Here is a 22,945-nt window from a genome sequence, read left to right as displayed (position 1 = left end):
TTAAAATTGTGTTCAAAATATAAATGAGTGGTACATTTAAATAGGGGCATTTTAGATAGGGGCATTTTAAAGTGCCTGTATCACTGATGAAGTAGCTTCCAGTAAGTCATGCCACAGTGAACTAGTTAGCCACTACAATATTGCAACGAATAATGTATGTGCATGTATTCATTCTTTTTTAAAAAATAAATAAATCATTTTTGTTAAGTTTTCCATTTTAACAATCCAATCAAATCACATTAAGTATTCCAAATTATACATATACATATCAATTAATCCAAATATTCTGCCGAATTATTAATTTTTTATTGGGACTTCCCATGCTTCAAATTCAGGGGAGCTCTGATCACCTCATATCTCTACTGCTTTAATAGTCATTTCTAATAGTTCCTTTAAATCTTCCTGTTGTTTTCCTTCTTTCACGGCCTCTGAGTTGTTTCCACAAGTGAGTTGAAATAAAATGATGTGTTTCTGTGTGGATTTTATGTGTATGTGTGCTGGTCCCGGGAAGGGTACTGTGCGACGTGGTCTGAGTCCAGTCCTGGGTCAAGGGTCTGGAGGCTGTCCGTCAAGGGCAAAGCAGGGTCCAAGGCAAGGACCTGGGAGTGGTCAGGAACTCCAGAAGAGCAGGTCAGGGTGCTGGCAGGAACAGGTTTCCAGTGACGTTGCTCCCGCAACCTGGGACAGGGCTGACTGGCCTTTATCTCCTCTGAGGCCTAGGGCGGTCCCAGCCCACAGGTGACTCACCTCCCCTGGCCTTAAAGCGAGCACTCCTCCTGAGAGAACTTAGTTCCCTCTGCCTCTCTGCGCTGAGCCTCTGCAGCTCAGGAGAGGCTGGAGGGTTACTGGACCCAGAGGCAACCTCCCCTCCCCCTGACAGGGCTGGGAGAGGAGCACCTGCAGGCAATGGGTCCTCAATCACCTCCTGAGCCAGAGAGGATTCAGCTGGTGTCTGCTCCTGAGGATCCAGCACAGGTGGGGGCCCTTCAGATTCAAGCCCCTGCCCCGGCTCAGTCAGCCCTGGAGGCGGGGGCTCCTGTGCAGGCTGGGATTCCCCAGATTCAGCCTCTGAATCAGATTCCCAAGCCATCACAGTATGATACCCCTCTGTCCATTGCAGCATCTCCTCACACGCTGGTATTTCTGCCGAATCAATCCAAAAGTATTTTTCCTGCTGGCAGTATTCATTCTTTAAGACCAACCAGGTACAACTATTTACAGTGGTACCTCTAGTTGTGGACACAATCCGTTCCAGGGTGCCGTTCGCACCCCGAAAGTCTGCAACTAGAGTGATGTTTCTGCACAAGTGCAGAGCGCAATAGAGCACTTCTGCGCAAGTGTGAAGCGTGCAGAATGCTTTGCGCATGCTTCTGCGCATGCTTCTGCGCACGCACGCGGCAAAACCCGGAAGTATACACTTCTGGGTCTGCCACGTTTGCAACCCGAAAAGCCACAATGTGAAGCAAACTCAACAAGAGGTATGACTGTATAGAACAATATGAAAAACAAATTTTAAAATCATCCTAAAGCTCAATAGCAAAAAAAGAAGAACATCAGCAGGCAGTAAAGGTTGAAGCCAAATACCAGGCCTTTAAAAAACACCTGCCCACCCACCTACAAAGGAATAAGAACCATTTTACTTGGCAATCATATCATTATTGGACTCTGCAGACTTCGCTGCCTAGTGGTAGGCAGGAAGAACTGTTGGTCTCGTTTGTATGGCTCCACCTCTTCTTCAAGAGAAAGCTTCTGAGCATCTCCTTCAAATCCCTTTATCCCTTGATAGGGATGGATCTTTCCATTTCAGAAAGGATCTGGAAGGATTTGTCACTTTGGGGCCTATAAGTTTCTCATTTTTCCCCATCTTAAATTCAGTTTTCCAAATTTCTGCAGCAATTTGCAATAATAATAATAATAAATCCTTGTGAAAACTCATTTTGGTGTGAATTTCTCCTAATAAATCTTTTTTTATGCAGTTTTTAACTAATGCACACTTTTTTGTATGTTATTTTCACTAATGTGCTCATTTTAATGCACACTTCCCACTAATAGAAGCATTTTTGTAAACCTAGTTTAATTGACGAACTGCATCACAAAATTCAGAAAAGTGTGAATTTTTGGAGGATAGCTGTGTTTCAGTTCTCATATGGTTTCAGAAAATATGAATTTTATCACCACCCCTTATTGTTGTATTTTATCTAGTTTTGTGCACAAGAAGATCTCGCATTATTTTGTACAAAAAAACTCGTCTGTACAATGTGAGGACATTTCTCTCTAGGTAATTGGCTCATGCATCCAATTTTGTCACCTACATGCATGAAGCACCTAGGAGGGTAAACAGAAGAGAAGTTTAAATGAGGCAGATTCTGATTCTGTGAGGAAATGAGTCTTACCTTTTTCCTAGATTCTTCAGCTCCCAATTCAAGATAAAGCAGCTTTGATGTCTGGGGAGGGACCTGCTGGATGTTTTCCAGCCTTAGAACCCTGTCAAGAGAATACAGAAGAAAGAGTATTTAGTCGATTCAGAATTCACTGTATATGCTCAAAAAGAACCTGGTCAACCATCTATGTAGAAGTGAATTCCATAGAGCTCAATGAGACTTACCCCCTCAAGTAAAATATAATATATATCGTACTTTTCTGTCTATAAGACGCCCCCATGTATAAGTTGCCCCCTATTTTGGGGGACTCAAATTTAAGAAAATGGGGGAAGGTGGTTGAGCTTTTTTAAGGGAGGGCTGCCGAAAATTGCTCACCCTCACGCATCGCTAAATCCACCTCCCATCTGTCCCATCGCCAATCACCTGCCCAACTGCCGGAGCAACAGCCAATCAACACCACCCATTGATGCAGCAACCAGGAACACACACAATAGCCACTGACAGCCTCACCAGCAACCAATCAAACGTCCACCCTGTGCACTACTCATGTATAAGATGACCCCCACTTTTTAGCATGATTTTTAAAGAAAATAACATAGTCTTATACACTGAAAAGTATGGCATTTCTCTTCCTCTTTTGCACAGAGAGCAAGCTTTGAAAAAACAGTGAATTAAAGATAAGTTCATGGCCATTTATGAACATGTAGAGGGAGGGAAAGAGCCTACATGCTGTTCCCATTACTCATGCCACCATCCCAGCATACTGGCTAGGCTACTCCTTCACTAAACTCCTGGATTTCAGCAGTGAAATTCCAGCAGGGATAGAGTATGTTATGAGGAAGCACAGGGACATCAACTGCTGCCTCATTTCCACTTCCAGATAGGGGAAACAGATGAAGGAAATTTTGTGAAGGGGACTAAGAGCACTCTGGAAATCTCCAGCAAGACGAGATGTGGATCAACCACTCAACCACATATCCTTCCCTGTCTAAGGGCCCATTTTCATTGTGGATGTTTTGAAGCAAAACCATATGCATGATAATATAGTCAACCAATCCTGAAATCTGGCTATTGCCCATGCAACTACTGTTTGAATAAACAGGAATACAAAGTAAATAGAGTTACCATTCTGGTACTCTTACCTGGCACTGTGTTTTGTTTTGAAGAAAACATTCAAGCGCTTAAGTGGCTGATGGGGCGTGCTCTAGATTTTCTTTTATTTGCAACTTGTACCCAGCTGTATAATGGGTTTTTCTTCAACTACATAATACTCAGAATAGATCTAATGAAATTAATGAACCTAAGTTGCCCATATGTCTATTAATTTCAGTGGGCCTAAGTATGACCAAGGGACGTGGGTGGCGCTGTGGGTAAAAGCCTCAGCGCCTAGGGCTTGCCGATCGAAAGGTCGGCAGTTCAAATCCCCGCGGCGGCGTGCGCTCCCGTTGCTCGGTCCCAGCGCCTGCCAACCTAGCAGTTCGAAAGCACCCCCGGGTGCAAGTAGATAAATAGGGACCGCTTATTGGCGGGAAGGTAAACGGCGTTTCCGTGTGCTGCGCTGGCTCGCCAGATGCAGCTTTGTCACGCTGGCCACGTGACCCGGAAGTGTCTCTGGACAGCGCTGGCCCCCGGCCTCTTAAGTGAGATGGGCACACAACCCCAGAGTCTGTCAAGACTGGCCCGTATGGGCAGGGATTCCTTTACCTTTACCTTTAAGTATGACCAACTCTAGCTATAACCCATTAATTATCATGGTGCATGGTTTTTTCCATTTGGGCTGCATCACATGTTTAAATTACAACAGTGTTCATGGTGTTTATTTGTTTTAGGGTCTTGTTGGACGTCTGTTAAGGTGCCTTCATTCTATGAAAAATAATATGATACTAAGGGGTAGATGATAGATAGATAGATAGATAGATAGATAGTTGAGATTTGCCATTGTTAATTGGTTGATGGATCAGTTTTGAAATTGGATAAACTGAAATGTAAATGAGACCTCACAAGTGATCCAAAACAGTGAGCTGGGGGGGGAGTCATATATAACAATGAGACCATACCTCCTGGAACTTCCTAAGACTTTGGGAAGTATTGAGGAACCACCTCCTTTTTCCTAATGAGTTGAAATAAGACCTTAAAGATACTCTAAGCACTGAATGTAAACTTACATTTTGTGCGATGGAAATTCTACCCTATGTGAATTTTTGTCGCTGTTTGAAAAAAAGAAAGAAAACTGGTTTGCTTCTGCCCTGACTGCTGCCTATCATGTGGTTTGCTCAGATTTTCACTTGGCACAGAGTCCCCCTTCATAAAATCAATAACGGACAGCCTCTGGGTGGATGCATCTGTGGTCACGAGCTGCACACAAGGACTCTAACATAACCCCTGTTCCAATCATGCTGCCAAACCGAGGCCATTTCACGAGCCATTAGATGTGACAATAAGGATGTATGGCCCCCAAAGGAGCTCTGAGAGTTAAGTTTCTCAGAGCATGGAAAATCAGATGGGCCTGTCTCAAATAAGCTGCCTATCTGGGTAACATCAAGGGTTCCCCCAATGTTCTGTAATGTGGCTGATAGTTTGCATGCCTGAAAACTGCATAGGAATGCAATATTTCCTACTCGATGTGTGGTTTGTTCCCTCTGCTCCAGCTGTATTTTCCTTGTCATGTTCTTGAATTCTGACACCATTTAGAACAAGCCGGTTATAGCTGTAGAAAATGCATATTCCTTAGATTTTATTTTTTTTCAAGGAGCGCATTGCATCAAAAGAGAGAGAGAAATGGAAAAAGATTTCGGATCTATTGGCAAGTTTCACCTTTTATAACATCTCATTTTATCAAGGGGTGGTTGGGTGAGTGGAGAGTGGAAGGACGGGCCTGGCTTGGTTTGGCATCAGCGTAGGAATAAGAACATAAAAACCTCCACTGATTGTCACAGAGGAAGAGAGAAAGAATGATGACAACATTACTGTCAGTAGCTCACCGCACACTGTAAATTAAAGTCGGCGGTAGGCACCTAAGCATCATTTCTGTCTGATTCATTTAAGGAACACAGTAGCTATACTTAGGTGCACTGTCTGTTTATTTTGCTCTTCAGATTCCTTTCTCAGAAGCACATAGAGACATAAAGACACTCAACACATCTGGCAAAATATAAACCGTACTTAAATCTGAAAAAAAAAAATTCCTATTATTCTGAACATACAGTCAGCCTACATCATATTCCAAAAAGTCTGCAAAATTTTCTTTATTTTTATTTTTTAAAAAACCTGCACCTATATACAGGAGTCATATTTGTTCAGCATAATATATTCTGCTGTTGGTTGGCAAATGACACATCACTTGGTTTCCAGTAAGATGCAAACGCCTATGTCCATGCACACATTCCAGGGCTTTGATGAATGCAGTATCAAGTAATAACACACATGTGTGCTTCACCAGTTGGTAGAGCATCAGACTCTTGATTTCAGGGTCATGGGTTTGAGCCCCACGTTGGGCAAAAATATTCATGCATTGAATGGGGTTGGATTACATGGCCCTTGTGGTCCTTTCCAGCTCAGCAATTCTGTGATCACAGACACACGTCATGTAATGTCTGTTTTCTAAATCAACTAATTCAAGATTGTTATACTCCACTCTTCCTCAAATCTGGGGTTCAGGGTAGCTGAACACTGAGGTCCTCTTCCGAGGGCCTTCTGGTGGTTCCCTCATTGTGAGAAGTGAGGTCAAAGGGAACCAGGCAGAGCGCCTTCTTGGTAGTGGCACCCACCCTGTGGAACGCCCTCCCATCAGATGTCAAGGCAATAAACAACTATCTGACTTTTAGAAGACATCTGAAGGAAACCCTGTTTAGGGAAGTTTTTAATGTTTGATGTTTTATCGTGTTTTAAATATTCTGCTGGGAGCTGCCCAGAGTGGCTAGGGAAACCTAGCCAAATGGGTGGGGTATTATTATTATTATTATTATTATTATTATTATTATTATTAAACACATACAATATATTACATCACTTAAAGACATAACAACAGGAAAATATAACAATCAGTAAAGCCACACCTTAATAAAGTGAGAAATGTCTGGGTAATGCTGTTTCAGTTTTGGTTTTGGTTTTTTTAAAAAAATATATTAGTTTTCCAAATTTATAACAAATTCAATTTTGGTTTTGGTTTTGGTTTGGGCACTGGCAGAGAAATGAGGGTGCGGTGAGAGCAGCCCGCCCCAGGTGTCATCTCTGAGGGGAGGTGACATCGTAGTGCCATCCCCTGGGACACTCGCCGTGGATGGCGTCCACCACCCTGCCCCCCATGGCTCATGTGGATCTGGTAGATTTGCATGGGAATATGAACTGGAAAGATCCCACCTCACTCCACATTGCTACCGTATTTTGCTGGTGGCTATCCTAGACATGGTCACGTGCCCTGGGAGTCAAACGTCCTTGAACACAATGGAACTTCAATTGGAGTAAACAGCCATGGGCTTGCAATGCTCATTCCAGTGTAGGCCACAAGACTTTCCTTGCATGGCCAATCACTTGCGCTGGGCTGGGGCCAGTGTCTTGTTGACAAGGCTCAAGAAGCTCTCTTCCCTCCCTGTCCTCGCCAGCCACAGTGGCATTGTCATAGCCCTGTGGGCAACTTTGTCTTCCCTTGCTAACTTCGAAGAGTGCTGCCTCATGCCGTTGATCTCTTTTATTTATTTTGAGCCCTAAAATGCGACTGACCACAGAACGAAGAGAAGGACGCCTATCTGGCAGCGAGTCTAGGAAAACGCTGGAAAGTTCTTCTTGTTATTCTTTGAGTCTGATGTTAACACAATATTTCTGGACGATGTGATTCTAAGGAACAGCACCGGCGGCCACTAGCTGGGCGTCTGCCCTGCTTGAAACAAGCAGCTGCACATTTTCACATCCTGTCCAGAGAAGGCTGCTGTAATAGCATGTGAAACGCAAAGTTTGCATTGAATAAATCTTTACTTGACCAGACAAAACGTGGGTCTGCAGGGTGATTGCACAGTAGACCTGCCCTTTCACTTCCTTTCCGATTTAGTAGATTTTCTGAGCGTACTTATACATCGGGAGCAATACAGCTGAACTGTTTAAATAAGAGGGGAAACTCAACATTTTAAATAAGGAAACCTCAGTGCCTAGTGCTTTTTGTTTTTTTAATGACCCAGGCTGCTGGGAAGCCACACCTCCTGACCTCAAAATTCTGCTTCTTAAAACTGAGAGCTGTCAAGGCAGAATAGATTAATGGGATGGTCAGACCCTGGACTGTAACACTTCGGTGTGTGTATTTTTGAATGTTCCCTGACATAAAAGGCTCCCTGCACAGAATAAGCTAGAACATTAGGGAGATCTATACTAAAATATTATCTTACGATGTGCTAATTTACTGCATGCAAGAAGGATATTGTTGTTTCAATGCGGGAAGTGTTCAAAAAAATTGGGCACAAGCCACGACTTAAAGTGAGACAGTCCTAGGAAAACTGTATAAGCATCTTGGCTTGGTTTCTGCACGTGGGAAATATATTTGTGAATCGGTTTTCTCACTAGATGGCATTCACACTAGAGCTGCAATCTGAAGCATAATGTCCAAGTTCAGGTGTGAAAATACTATTCCCCCCCCTCTGAACTTGCAAGTTTTATATGTGAATTTAATTAAAGCAGGCTAGCAGGGAGAGCTCCAGGTTTGAGGTTATCGAAAAGGTGCCCCCTGGTATCTCCCCAGCCCCAGGCATACCTGGCAACAGTATCTACATCTGGGAAGTCCAGGGCATTATGGGAAATTCAAAATGGTGGGCGGCTTTCCAGATACAGCTGCAGTAGCACCTAGAAGCAGGTGGCTTAGGTGGATAGGAAGGGCAAAGCAGGCATACCTGGCAGATCTAGTGGGCTCTGCCAGGGTTGTGTGGGCCTCGGCAAAAAACCCAGAATAAACAAGTCTGGCTGTGTGTATTGGCCTTCTGATGTTAGCTTTTGGCACTCAAGCTTGCATGCATCTTTATTAACATGTTCTATGCCAGTGATAGCTAATGTTGTTGCTCTCCAAATGTTGGTCTACAACTCTCATCATCCTTGACTATTGACGACACTGGCTGGGATTGATGAGACTCCATCTAGTGGGCTCCACATTGGCTACTCCTATTTCTATGTTATACAAATCTAAATGCTGTTAAAGGATTTGTCTTCAGTCTCATAGACTAAGAAATTCTGAATCGAAACAGACAAGTATATGTGAATCCAAAAAACTAAGAACGATTAATCAGGATCATAAAAACCATAATTTGTTCTACTCAGCTTTGTTTGCCTTTCATTAAGGCATCATTTGATACACATCCTCAACAGAATTGTTTTAAGAAACCATAGCAAGAAAAATAGTGAAGTCACAAAGGATTTTATCTTCAATATTCTTAAAATGTGCCAAATATTTTACAAGAGTCTTTTAATTCAGAAAATAATTTAACTAAAGCACTTTGATTTTGAAGCTTGGATAGCTGTTATCTCCTGAAAATTCTAATTACAGACACTTCTCAATTTTCCTTTCAACTGTGACAGAAAATGTAGTAATCTGCTGCAGATGGGTTATTCCTCTCAGAAAGGAAGAGGCTACCCTACATCATTCTGGTGCAACAAATGTAGTGCAAAGACTCGGCATATGCAGAGATGCTTAAATGAGATGCAAGCTTTGTGAGCCATTACATAGGGATGTAGGAGAAGCTCAGTTTGGTTCACATTTTAATGTGAAACATCCTAATTCACACTTCCTGAAATTATATGTGAACTGAAACACAGCTATCCTTTTCTGAATTTTGTGATGAAGTTCTCCAACCAAAGAATGTCTAAAACATGTGTTTTAGGGGAAAGTGTGAGTAAAAAGGCATAATTAGTGAAAGCAGCAGACAAAATTGTATCATATTAACGAAATTTGCTTGCAAAAGTACGTGCATCCAGAAAAATTCACACCAAAATACTGGTGGATTTTCATGTGAACTTTTAAGAAACAAACTCTCAAACTGATGCAGGACTGTGGAAAATGGGGAAAATGAGAAACTGGGAGAAACCAACACTGACAAACCCATCCATCCTTACCACCCCATGAACTGCAGCCTCTCTCTATAGAATCCACTGCCACTGGGTACAAGCTTAGTCAACCAGTACTTGCACTGGTTTAGCTGTTGTCATTCCTCAATACATGGCTGGTGAGATGTGCCCACTTTGTGCTGCTTCAACCTAGTAGGAATTTCTGATACAATTTGAGCTTGAATAATTGTCACTGAGGGAGTCGGATCTGAACTTCTCCAGGTGTAAGCTGCAGCTACAATCTTACAAATTTGGCAAAGGGTGTATGTTATGTTTGCTGGTCCTTCAGCAAGATCCTCCACATTCCACAGATATCAGAGATAGTATTAAGCAGAACAAGGTGGTAGAATGAGGTTCTGGACTGCATCAGTTCATACTGCAGATGGGCAGTCATCATTTTGAACGTCTCCTTACATGTCGAAAATAAAATTTACCGCATGGATTTGAGATTGACCATGCTTGAAAGCACCTAGGGATCTTAACACGTGTTCAGGAACATTGATCACAGCCAGTGCTCAGTCCCTCAAAGAAGATAATAGGAAACCTCAGCATGTATGAAGCTCTGGATTCCAGCCACACACACAAAAATAGATTTCATATTACTTTAGATACATTTAGAGAAAAATGTTGTTGACTGTAATTACCTCAAAATTAGAAAATGAGCATTTGGAACTTGTGCCAGTTCGGGTTTCTAAATCTGTCTCTGTTCAAGAATGTGTTATGACGAAAACATGGCCAACTTTAATAAAAGCAGGTATGTTAACAGAGATTTGGTTTCACCAAATGTCATTTGGCAGAGTCCTGTGGAATGTTTAATACGACATTGTTCTTATCAAGCAGCTCAGCAAGAGACAGTTCCTTGGAAACATCGGCTGCATTTATTAAAAGCATTTGGAAGGTTGCACATGAGAAAATAAGGTCAGACATAATAACATCCATCTTTTGTTGGAGGGGCTGGCTTGGACTTCCCCACCTGCTGAATGCTCTAGCCACCCTACTGAATGAATGAAAACATACCTGGCAGCAGTTCTACTCCAACCTGTTGAAAGTGGGCAAAGGGAGAAACATTTGAAGGCTTAACCTGAGTGTGTGTTTGCGCGCATGCACAATTGCTACTGCTAGCTGATAGACAGAGCTGGGCGGGGGAATGGCACACACACACACACACACACACACACACACGTGTGTGTGTACACAGTCTGGGAGCAAGTACTGTATTTTTCGCTCTGTAAGACGCACCAGACCATAAGACGCACCTAGTTTTCAGAGGCGGAAAACAAGAAAAAAAATATTCTGAATCTCAGAAGCCAAAACAACAAGAGGGATCGCTGCACAGCAAAAGCAGCAATCCCTCTTGCTGTTCTGGCTTCTGGGATAGCTGCACAGCCTGCATTCACTCCATAAGACACACACACATTTCCCCTTACTTTTTAGGAGGGAAAAAGTGAGTCTTATAGAGCAAAACATACAGAATATATTTCTGTCCAGCTTACTCAAATCCAATTGCAATCTAAGAGAATTAACATTAAACCAGGCACGGTTGGGAATACTAATTGTAATAATCCTTACCATTGACAGAGAATGTGCAAACCACTTTACTTTATACTGTTGCACTAACTTTACAATGATTCTGTAAAGTAGGTGTTAGTTATTTATTTTTAAGTCCCTGTATTACAGATGGGGAATAGACACAGGCTGAGAGCTAGATTTTGCTAGGGATGGGGGGGGAATGGTCTATTTCCAGTCCATGGCCCTTCTTATTCCATCCTATTTCTGCAATAATCTTTGACTGATAGATTGATTTAAAATCCTTACAGAAATTCACAGTTGAATATGCATTTGAATTGCCTCTATCTTTAAGCACACATTTCCAAATGCATTTTCCTCTCAAAATACTTTTTAAATGCATTTTGATGTGTTTTTTCTTTAGCTGATTACTGCATTGTAAAATTTGGAAAAGGGCAAAAACGCAAAGATTTGATCTATGTGTTGGTCCAGCTGGTACAAATCAGGTCAGTTCATATCGGAAGCCACAACAGTCAAATTCCCGAAGTATATCCCAGAGGCTGTTAAAAACCACCCTGTGACTTCAGGACTTTGTCAAGCTTTGAATGGAGGATTCCCAGGTTCACAAATCCGTCTCTCAGTCAATATACAAGTTGAGCTCTGAAAAAATTCCCAGCTCTTGTTACTTTTGGTGAATTCGCTTGCCTTCCAAGTTTGATATTATAGGTTTCAGTCACGGGTTGGCCTCAAGTGAGGGTTGTTCCAGGATTCCCCAAACTTCTCAAGGTGGAGAGAAACAACAGCAGGCTGAGTCTCTTCATCTCCCACTGATTTGGCAGGCAAAGAAAAGATCATTCCTGAGAATGTGTGGTTTGGCTTGGCTCACTCACCTAAGTTATTTTAAGCTCCTCCATCCTCACTCAACCACCACTGCACCTGCTTTGTGGTTATATTGTAATCTGTTAGGGAGCCTGGATGGTCGTAATCATTCTTTTTCTTTTTTTTAATAGCATCCAGTTCAGACCCATGCAGAAGATAAAGGGAATCCCCACCAGAGAGAGAGAATTTCCCAGTTTTGATACCGTGAAACTACTTTCTAGATGCCTTGTAGAAAACGTTTTGCCTCCTATTTTCTAAAGTGGCCAGAATTCATGAGCAACAAACAGTATTTATTGTCAACAGAAAACCTAAACTGATCTGCATATCACAAATAATGTAAGCAAAGGTAATTACAGTAGTACCTCTGGTTACGTACTTAATTCGTTCCGGAGGTCCGTTTTTAACCTGAAACTTTTCTTAACCTGAAGCACCACTTTAGCTAATGGGGCCTCCTGCTGCCACTGCGCCGCCAGAGCACGATTTCTGTTCTCATCCTGAAGCAAAGTTCTTAACCCGGGGTACTATTTCTGGGTTAGCAAAGTCTGTAACCTGAAGCGTATGTAACCCGAGGTACCACTGTACAGCATTAGATGTTTTATGGTCAGAAATAAAAAGCCACTTGAGGAGACATGTAGGCCTCTGCATGGACTCTGAAGGCTCATGTAGATCTCTGCTTCTCCCACCACTTCCCCCCAGGGACATGGCTGGTGCTGTAGTCTAAACTGCTGAGCCACTTGGGCTTGCCGATCAGAAGGTTGGCAGTTCGAATCCCCACAATGGAGTGAGCTCCTGTTGCTCTGTCCCAGCTCCTGCCAACCTAGCAACCCAGCAGTTCAAAAGCACACCAGTGCAAGTAGATAAATAGGTGGCAGGAAGGTAAATGGCATTTCCATGCACTCTGGCTTCCATCATGGTGTTCCGTTGCACCAGAAGCGGTTTAATCATGCTGGCCACATGACCCAGAAAGCTGCTCCGAGACCAGGGAGAAGAGATGGTGGTAGAAGATTGGGAAAGTTTAAAGTTTATATATAGAAATATTGTAAAATTAATGAGTGTTAGAAAATTGTTGGAATGAAACTTTATTCATTATGTTATAAGGAGTTAAGTATAAATAAGTACTTTAGTATTAATGGAAAATAAGGTAAAAAATATGTTAAGATATTCATAATGATAAAAATAGAGAAAGATGGAAAGGAATTGCTGAAACAAGTAACAGAAGTGGAATACAAAAAGGGAGGTGAGAGGAGGTCGATGAAATAAGGGAATGAAAGATAGAGTAATGAAATGGTATGCTATATGTTTTTAAATTGTTGTTGTTTTGTTTTGTTCAGTTTAGTGTGTTAAGGTTGTGTTTTATATTGTTTATTGTATTGTTTTTTCTTTTTTCTTTTTTGCTCTATTTTGTCTTTTTCTTTCGCCTTTTTTCTTCTTTTTTCTTTTTTTTTGTAAGTCTTAAAAGTAATAAAGATTATTTTAAAAAAAACAGAAAGCTGCCTGTGGACAAACGTCAGCTCCCTTGGCCTGAAAGCGAAATGAGTGCCGCAATCCCATAGTTGCCTTTGACTGGACTTAACCATTCAGGGGTCCTCTACCTTTTACATTCCGCCCCCCCCCCCGGGAAACCTGATCTTTGCTGCTGAAAAAGTGAACCCTCAGGCAGGATTTGCATGTTCATCTCATAGGGAGCTGAGATTGTTCCTTGTAATATCCCTAACCCAAGTTTTGAGGGGTAGGTAGGAAGGGGCCTCTCTCTCCCCATTATCTTTAAGATAACAGACTGTATAAGGCATATAAATGAGTTTGTAGCCATTCTTTTTACTTCTTTCTCAAAATGTTCCCCATCCCTTGCTATCCCACATATCCAATCTCTATCATTTGAATGTACAGCAAGATGAATGGTCCTTTTCACGTGTTATTGTAAAGTGAGTCATCTGAGTCTATTAGCTAGGAAAGTTATGGGGATGCTTTCCTTGAAACTCTTCTTTCTTTCTTTCTTTTGAAGGACATCTGTCGATGCACCTGTGAGGAATTTGGGCTGTGATTCTCCACACATTTTCCAGGGAGTAAAACTGAATAGGACTTCTGGGTAAACTGCACAGGATTGAACTATAAACCCAGGGATTTCTGCCACGTAAAGTGGTTGCAAAGATTTGTCATTATCACCATCATCAAATAAATCCTTCAACGCTATTAAATAATAATAATAATAAAAACCCAAATTAAAAGAGATTCAAGTACGTTGCACATGGGGTTTTAAGCTACTGATTATTTTCCATCCCCTTTCCTAGTATTTGGGAGAGGAACAAAACATACACGCAATACTGCTTAGTTGAAAGAAATTGGAGAGCAAAGACAAAAGAAATAAATACATTAAACAACAACAAAAAGTCTCCCGATTTGTCCCAGAACAGCTCTCTTCCGCCACCTAGAGGAAGGGAGAGATCATGGTTTACTTTTAACTTTGCTGTTACACCCTAATTGTTTTAAGAAACGGCCTTGCTAAATGCTGGGTACCACTGTTCATCAAGCCAAACTCAGCTCACCATCCATCTATGGCATAAGGATGTAAGAAGATTCTAGCTGCATCAGGCCAAAGGTTCATCTGCTGCAGCATCTTGTTCACACAGTGGCCAACCAGATACCTATGGGATGCCCCAAAGCAAGATTTGAGTCTAAGAGCATTTTCCCTTCCTTTGGTTGCCAGAAACTGATATTGAGAAGCATTGCTGCCTCTGATGATGGAGGGCAGGCTACCAAGGACTTAAATATCTTCAGTGCCGGATTTCTGCATAGGCTAAGTAGGCTGAAGCCCAGGGTCTCTAAATCTAGGGGGCCTTGCCAGCCTGCCCGCTCCCCAGTGCCACAGTCTCCTCTCTCCCAAAACTGCAAACCCAAGACTTCATGTGAGGGCAGGGCAACCTGGGCCTCTAAATCTAGGGGGCCTAGCCAGCCTGCCCACTCCCCAATGCCTCAGTCTCCTCTCTCCCAAAACTGCAAATTCAAGACTTCATGCAAGGACAGGGCAACTCAGGCCCAGCAACTATGAGACTCAGGGCTAGCCAGTGGGGCCCAATTTGAAACAGTGGGGCGCAACTTTAGGTTGTTGTTTTTTTGTAGGACTGTGTAGGTTCACAGTCAAAGTCTTATAGATATAAATAAAATCCATCTAGATTGCCCTGGCGTGTGTGGGGGGGCCCTTAGGAGCAGTACTCGGGGCCCAAATTGCTCCAATTGCCTTAAGGTCAGCCCTGATGAGACTGTGCAGGGGTTGGACTGACAAGCCCTGCACCTTCTAGGTCCCTGGTGTCACTATTCAGAGTACAGACTCAAGGACTTGTTATGAAAATAAAGGGGGGGCACTTACTGAAAATCAGTTTTGTCACCTCTCCCCCCCAAACCCCGAGACAATGAGCCCAGCCAGCTTTTATTCACAGTCACATAAGCACTACACTACAGCATGGCCATAAACCTGTACATTCAACTGCTGAAATATACACCCAATATGTAGCAATGGAAATTTATGTTACTGCTTTATGAATGAACACTATGTTTTATGAATGGACCCTGCATTTTGTGAATTACCTAAAAGCCATCAATAGGGAGCTCTAGAATCTGACAGCTAACCAATTGGGTACTACCAAACAGCAACCCCTGTTGCTGAAAGCAGGTAGCCAGCAGGCAACGCTTCAGCTCAGCCTTTGCACTCTTTACTGAACATCCCCTGCTGTGCAGATAATGGAGAAAGGTCATAAATTGTATCTCTTCTGGCATCCTGGCCAACTCTATTACACTGGTGTAAACCCTGGTGCACCAGAAGCCCAGAACAGCAGCAAATAAAATCTGCTCATACGTCAGTGACTGATAAGACTTGTCAACCAGTTCTTCCAAAGTCTTCCTAAATTATAAAGTTCCAAAATACAGGGCAAAGGAGAACAGGTCTGGGAAGAGTGAGGTATACAATGGGCACCACCAGTGAAAAGGCCGTGCTCCGTGTAGCTCCTGCCCTGTCATTTGATAGGGTGCCCATTTGTCCTGCTTTTTGACATGGAATGTTCTCTATTGGAGTCTCCAGGTCCAGTACAAAGACCATAAGAAGGGAGAGCAGGGACCTTGAAGTTCCCAACAGCTGTTAGTCAAGCAAGCAAGCACACATGTCACCTTTGTCACAGTCAGGATGCCTATGTTCTGGCCAGGCCTGCACCCAATCTTGTTTTTCTACAATCTTGTTTGTTCTCAGTAACTTAAATTATATTATCAACATATACAAGCAGAAAAATTGTTTTCCTTCATTTGCAAAGAATCGTACAAAACAAAGTGGCACTAAAAAAGAAAAGTTCCAGGGTGGCAACAGAAAGCAAACTAAAAATGCTTTTGCAGTTCATCAAAACTATCCAGCAATATCAAGTTATAGGAAAACTGGTGCTATTAACAGTAATCCTTCTAGTTGGTTAATTGGTTCAGCAACTTCCATGAACATGACGTGTGATGCCAATTATTTCCCCAAAGAGTTAAATTATAACTAATCAGAGCTGCAAATGACAACAAAATATCTGTGAAAGGAAGAGGAGCAGGTTTGCTCAAGTGTGTTGCAGGTAGAAATACTGTTTGTAATGAAGTGAGAGCGGTAGTTTACTTGCTCGAATTAACAAATAAGAAAGTTTTGAGAATTCAAAATCTAGATTAAAATTGATTACTTAATTGAGAAGGGGAGTGTAACAAAACACTGGTGCCTAATTTGAATAGTAGAGTGCCTGGTATCTGGTGGGCAATCTCATCCTTTATTGCCCCACTGTGGCTGCAGACCAAATCATCTGTCAGGAGAGTTATGAGATTCAGGTGAGGGTCAGATGCCTTGTCAGTCCCAGCAGGTATATAAGAGGCCTTCGCCCTGGCCAGGCCACCTGCACGGGTTTTTTAAGAATAACATTACAACTTCATTTTCCTAAAAAATAATGCTTATTCCACAAAAGGTGTACAAAGTTCAGTTACTGCAAAAGTTTTTCAATGTTAATTTTATGCATTTTTTAAAATCACAATGGTATTTAACAATAATATCTTATGTCCTTTAGAGGAGAAATTGTGAATTGCAGAATTTTAAATACCCATCATCATCCTTGGTTTCACTCAATTTTGTTTATAACACTTCCATTTTCTTCTAGTTGTGAGGGTGGGGAATGGGGAGGGGCCTCACAAGTGGAGTAGCCTAGGGCCTATCTTCATCTAAATCCAGCCCTGCCTATCTTTCCTGTTTGCCTGGGATTGGGAAAAAACAACAACCAAGGTGGTCCACTAGATGGTGCATCAGAGGCCAAGAGGATCTCCTGAGGCTTATTCAGTAGCTGTGGACTATCCTGTAATGGGAGTCCTATCATTGTCCCTGGGCTGGGGTGGCAGTGGCAGTTGTGGCAATTTCTACTCCTCGCTCCTTCTGCAAGTTCTTTGCTTGAATTCTCCCTTTCTCTGGGGCTAGGCAGTGGTTGTTACTGCTTCTGCTCCTTTTGTAGCTGACCTGCCTGCTGCCAGGTTTTGAAATATGATTGGCTATCTTCTGGTGTTGGTTAAAAACACTTCTATTCTTCCAGATTATTAGTGCGGAGTGGTGGGAGAGATGTTGTCAGAAATCCTTGCTGTTGGAATGTTATTGGGGAGGGTTTCAGTGTTTGTTGCTGTATTTGGATGGGATAGACTTGGAGTAAGTGCTGTTGGCTGCTGTTTCACATTGTGTTTCTACCGTAGATTGCTTTTATTTTGTTAAAAGCTGCTCTGGGATTACCAACTCGACAAAGTGTGAGATATCTAAATCTAAAGAAGGCTGCAATCCTAACCCCGTTTAGCCTAGACTAAGCCTCATTGAACTCAGTAGAACTTACTTTTGAGTAGTCAACGTGGCAAGGACTGCAGTGGAAATGAATAAACATCTCCTCCCTAGCACTTGTGTGTTGTGGTTGGTTTTTCTGCATTTAACAAATAAACCTATAACCGGAGGAGCTTTTGCAGGATGCTCAAATTAATTTGCTATACTGCACTCTCCAGTTAGCTATTAACAGTCTAGAGTGAAACTCTGAACAAGGGTGCCAACTTGAATAAAATATTGGGGGGGGGTAGGTAAGTCCTGGCCCATATAACTGATCAGATGATGCAGTATGGGTACACCATTTGAATGGCAATGCCCATCAACTGGGGGGGGGGCTCAAATATTTTATTGGGGGGATGAAGGGATCTCGGCCCCTAGGAGTTGATTCCTATGTCTCTGGAAAAGTGTGCCTTTTGAAAATTGTCAGGAGACTCAGTGGAGAAGATTAAAGCTACGTTAAAGTGATCCATGCGATGGTCACCTCCAGGCTTGACTACTGTAATTTGCTCTACGCAGGGCTGCCCTTGAAGCTGTCCCAGAAACTTCAGCGAGTGCAGAATGCTGCAGCGAGGCTCCTCACGGGGTCTGTGCCATGGGAGCATATTCACCCAGTGCTTTTCCAGCTGCACTGGCTCCCGGTGGAGTACAGGGTCAGATTTAAGGTGCTGCTTTTGACCTTTAAAGCCCTTCACGGCCTAGGACCCTCGTACCTATAGGACCGCCTCACCCGGTATGCCCCACGGAGGGCCTCGAGGTCCATAAATAGCAACACCCTAGTGGTACCGGGCCCTAAGGAAGTTAGATTGGCTTCAACCAGAGCCAGGGCCTTTTCAACTCTGGCTCTGGCTTGGTGGAACGCTCTGCCTCATGAGACCAGGGCCCTGCAGGATCTGATTTCTTTCCGCATGGTCTGTAAGACAGAGTTGTTCCGCCTGGCCTTTGGCTTGGAGCCAATTTGATTCCCTCCCTCCCTTTCTTTTTTCTTTTCCTTTCTCCTCCTGCGATGAGGCTACATTTTAATATTTTAATGTTTCAATATTTTAATGTTGTATTTTAATTTTGTTTTTAATTTGTAATCATTCAACTTGGTTTTTTTATTGCTTGTTAGCCGCCCTGAGCCCGGCCTTGGCTGGGGAGGGCGGGGTATAAATAAAAATTATTATTATTATTATTATTTGTACAATGCTGTGCTTTGACCATCAGTCCAGTGGCACAAGCTATTCAAGTAAGGAGTGAAAGCAGACCCTCCAAATGTCCCTAGTTTCCAGGGATGTCCCTGGTTTACAGAAGTCATCCCAGTTTCTGATTCATTCCCGGAATGTCCCACTTTTCCTTAGGATGCCCCTATTTTCACTGGAGAAATGTTGGAGGGTATGGATTTATCCGACCCCTGAGCCCTGTATAGGCAATCCTGTTCAGGGAAGCTTTTATTAATGTTTAATGTTTTATTATGTTTTTATGTGTTTTGGAAGCTGCCCAGAGTGAATGGGGCAACCCAGTAAGATGTGTGGGGTATAAATACAGTGGTACCTGAAGTTACATACGCTTCAGGTTACATACGCTTCAGGTTACAGACTCCGCTACCCCAGAAATAGTACCTCGGGTTAAGAACTTTGCTTCAGGATGAGAACAGAAATCGTGCAGTGGCAGTGCGGCGGCAGCAGGAGGTCCCATTAGCTAAAGTGGTGCTTCAGGTTAAGAACAGTTTCAGGTTAAGAACGGACCTCCGGAACAAATTAAGTACTTAACCCGAGGTACCACTGTAGTAAATTTATTGTTATGGAATGGGACATCCCTATTTTCATCAGAGAAATGTTGGAGGTTATGCAACAGTATTTCCAAGGACATCTCTGAAGCAGAATGATTTTTACATACAACATTGCGACACGCCCTGGAGTACACTTTTGGCTCATGCTGCAGTGCAAGAGCTTTGACCAGCTAAGTGTTTTAGGCCAACCCCGGCTGTTGTAATTGCTCAGACATATGATCTACCAACTACTGTAGTGCATTGATATGCAATTCAACAACACCATCCTTAGCTGAAGTCCAAACAATGGTGGCGCCTCTGTTTTTGCTATTATGCCGTTGTATGCACTGCATCGTTTCAAAACACAGGGGTTTGCAATCAATCATGGTTCCTTTTTGCCTCCTGGTCGATACTTGTTTGTTCTTAGTGTCTAATACTACTTTACATGCCCAGCTCAGAAGTTAGTGCCAAAAACTGCATCATGTTGATAGGAGCAAAACTCTTTGCAAATTCAAGCTGGCCCTCAAAATCCATTAGTGCCCTAGGAAATTTGGGAGTTGGAATCCTAGCAATAAGGAGGTTTAGATTTTGGTTTACATATGTTGACATGAAAATCTCAATTGCACCAGTTATGAGAGTAACCGCTCTTGGTGATGAGTGAGTAGCTCCTCCGAGGGGGAATGGAAAATCAGAAATGGACTCTGTGTGGGAAGAAATATGCAAAGGTGCTGACAGCTTAATGAATAACTTGACTGTTATGACAGTAGGACACCTTGCAGTTCCAAGAGCAAATATTTGAAATAATATGCAATGCAGGAAATGTATAAATGTATGTAGAGAATACATGGTTTGCCCATATCACTAACAGATGGGCTATGTTTTGAACCTCATAAGTTTTTATTTTGCTGGGTGCTGAACTGTAAAGGTTCCACAATTTATGGCCACAGCACAAAAGATAACCACCAAGTAGCCTCTTCTTTTTGTTCAGTAAGAACCCACGATTCAGAAGGTTGTCGAGAGATATTAAAACCTGTTATTTGTACATCTGTTATTTCCCCCAAAGTAGGACGGAACCCATTGCCAGGTCAATAGGCCCTGTTAGATTGGCTGTAATGTTGCATACTGTTGAAAACATACATATGGCTGACAGGAAAACCTAACTCTGCCCAGGGAAGTTTTCCGGCCATACTAGGCTTCGCCAGACATGTATGAAGTCCTCACAAGTGCCATGCGATAGTTTGATATCACCTGCAATGCATCCCACCCCCTTCGTCCAGCCTAGACACTGAGATCCAGCTCTGAGGGCCTTCTGTTGGTTCCCTCCCTCCATGAGGTGAGGTTACAAGGAACCAGGCAGAGGGCCTTCTCAGTAGTGGCACCCTCCCTATGGAATTCCCTCCTTTCACATGTCAAGGAGATAAAGAACTATACAACTTTTAGAAGTCATCTGAAGGCAGCCCTGTTCAGTTTTTGCTATTTTTTGTTGGGAGCCGCCCAGAGTGGCTGGGGCAACCCAGTCAGATAGGTGGCGGCTGCTTCTTGTTCTTCTTCTTCTTCTTCTTCTTCTTCTTCCATGCATGCCCTTTAACTCCCTGACCTTTGCATCATCATCATCACCACCACCACCACCACATCATCATCATCATCATCATCATACACTTTACTCATGGCAATGAATCAAAGTGTCTTACTGACACTTTGCAAAGTGGGGGCATTTGACAAGCGCATGGAGGAAGCAAACCTTGGCACACACTGGCTCTCCTCCTGAATAGGAGACATGCTTGTCCTCAGTGTCTATGAGAAACATGTGGTCTGTCCCCCTGCCTGCCAACATAACCAATATGTGGACATTAGTTAGCCCTGACAAGGAGGGGAGGGGGACAAATTCCCCAGTGAGCACTACTTCCACTGGTATCCTAATTCATGTAATTTCTCTGGATAGGCTTCCTAAACAAAAATGTTTTGAGCAGGCAATGCAAAGAGTACAGTGCCCGATGCCAATAGGCAGTGAGTTCCAAAGTGTAGGTGCTGCCACACTAAAATAACAGTTTTATTCTTTTAATTTGGTTTTTGTAGCAATAAATGGCTTTCATCTGAACCCAAATTGGGACTCAGTGGTTCTTTCTGATCCCTCTCAGTGCAATCTCTCCATGGCATGCTATAACTCTGGATCAAAGATCTCAAAATATCACACCTCCATGGTGCCGTGTGTTGGTATACATGTCAGTGGGCAGGTTTGGTAGCATACTTTTTAAAAACAACAACACATACATATACATATACATATACATATACATATACATATATCCTCCTCCGCAGTTCCACCAAAGGTTGAAGGATATACAGTGGTACTTCAGGTTACAGACGCTTCAGGTTACAGACTCCGCTAAGCCAGAAATAGTACTTTGCTTCAGGATGAGAACAGAAATTGTGCGGCCGTGGCAATGGGAGGCCCCATTAGCTAAAGTGGTACCTCAGGTTGAGAACAGTTTCAGATTAAAAACGGACCTCCAGAACGAATTGAGTTCTTAACCTGAGGTATCACTGTACCTTAAAAGGCAGTAAGGGTCAAAAAGCAAGGAAGTTGAATGAAATTTGACAAAAATGGACTGGGCTGGAGTCTGAACAAATAGCAAAATAACTCAGACTGAACAGCAGCAATGGATGTGATTTGAAACCTTGAGTATTCCCAGAGCAGGAAAAAAACAATGAATTGGGAATCACCACTTTCTTTTTGCTTCTGTGCATCTTAAAGCTACACTTGACAAGAAATTGAGATGTTTGGATCCCTTTCTCAGCTCGTATGGGTACCCCCAACAAAATTTTAAAAATTTGGCTGTGTAACTTGGAATTAATGTGATTTGGAATTAATGTGATTTGATTGGCCTGTTAATAAAAATTATTTGGAAAAAAATAAATAAATTGAGCCTGGACAATTTAAACTTCCCAGGCCCAAAGGTGATAATTGCAATTTTTGAATGCACCAACATAGGACAGCATATAATTGCTGGGCGATGGGCAAGCATGTCCATACCTGGATAATTTAGCCAACTATTGGCTACGCCACGTTATGCCTACTCCTTTGGCATGTTTTGAAATAAAGTCCCAGAAAGAAGAAACCAACCCCCTTATTTCATGACCTAAGAAAGGTTGGCTAGAGATGAGATGACAGAAGACTATGTATCTGTGAATGCCTTGACATTTGACAAAAACTTGGTCATTTCTGTTCATAATAAACCTTTTTGAAAGTGTGCATTCAACATTGTTTTTAATATTTAAAAAAACAGTTTAGATGTAGGTTATTAATATGGTGACTTGGCATAGCTTTTAAGCATAAAGAATGAAAAAAAAAATGCAATATTGAGATGTTAATGGATAGTTCCCATTTGAATCTCCCCTGGCTCTTAGCAGCCTGCAGAAAATCACTCACATGTACCATCTGTCTGGCATCACTGATATTATTTCAACATAAACATTTTCTCTCACTGCCAGACCCACTAA

Source organism: Podarcis raffonei, chromosome 2 (assembly GCF_027172205.1).
Source record: "Podarcis raffonei isolate rPodRaf1 chromosome 2, rPodRaf1.pri, whole genome shotgun sequence".
Taxonomy (NCBI): Eukaryota; Metazoa; Chordata; class Lepidosauria; order Squamata; family Lacertidae; genus Podarcis; species Podarcis raffonei.
This window is presented reverse-complemented; position numbering follows the sequence as displayed.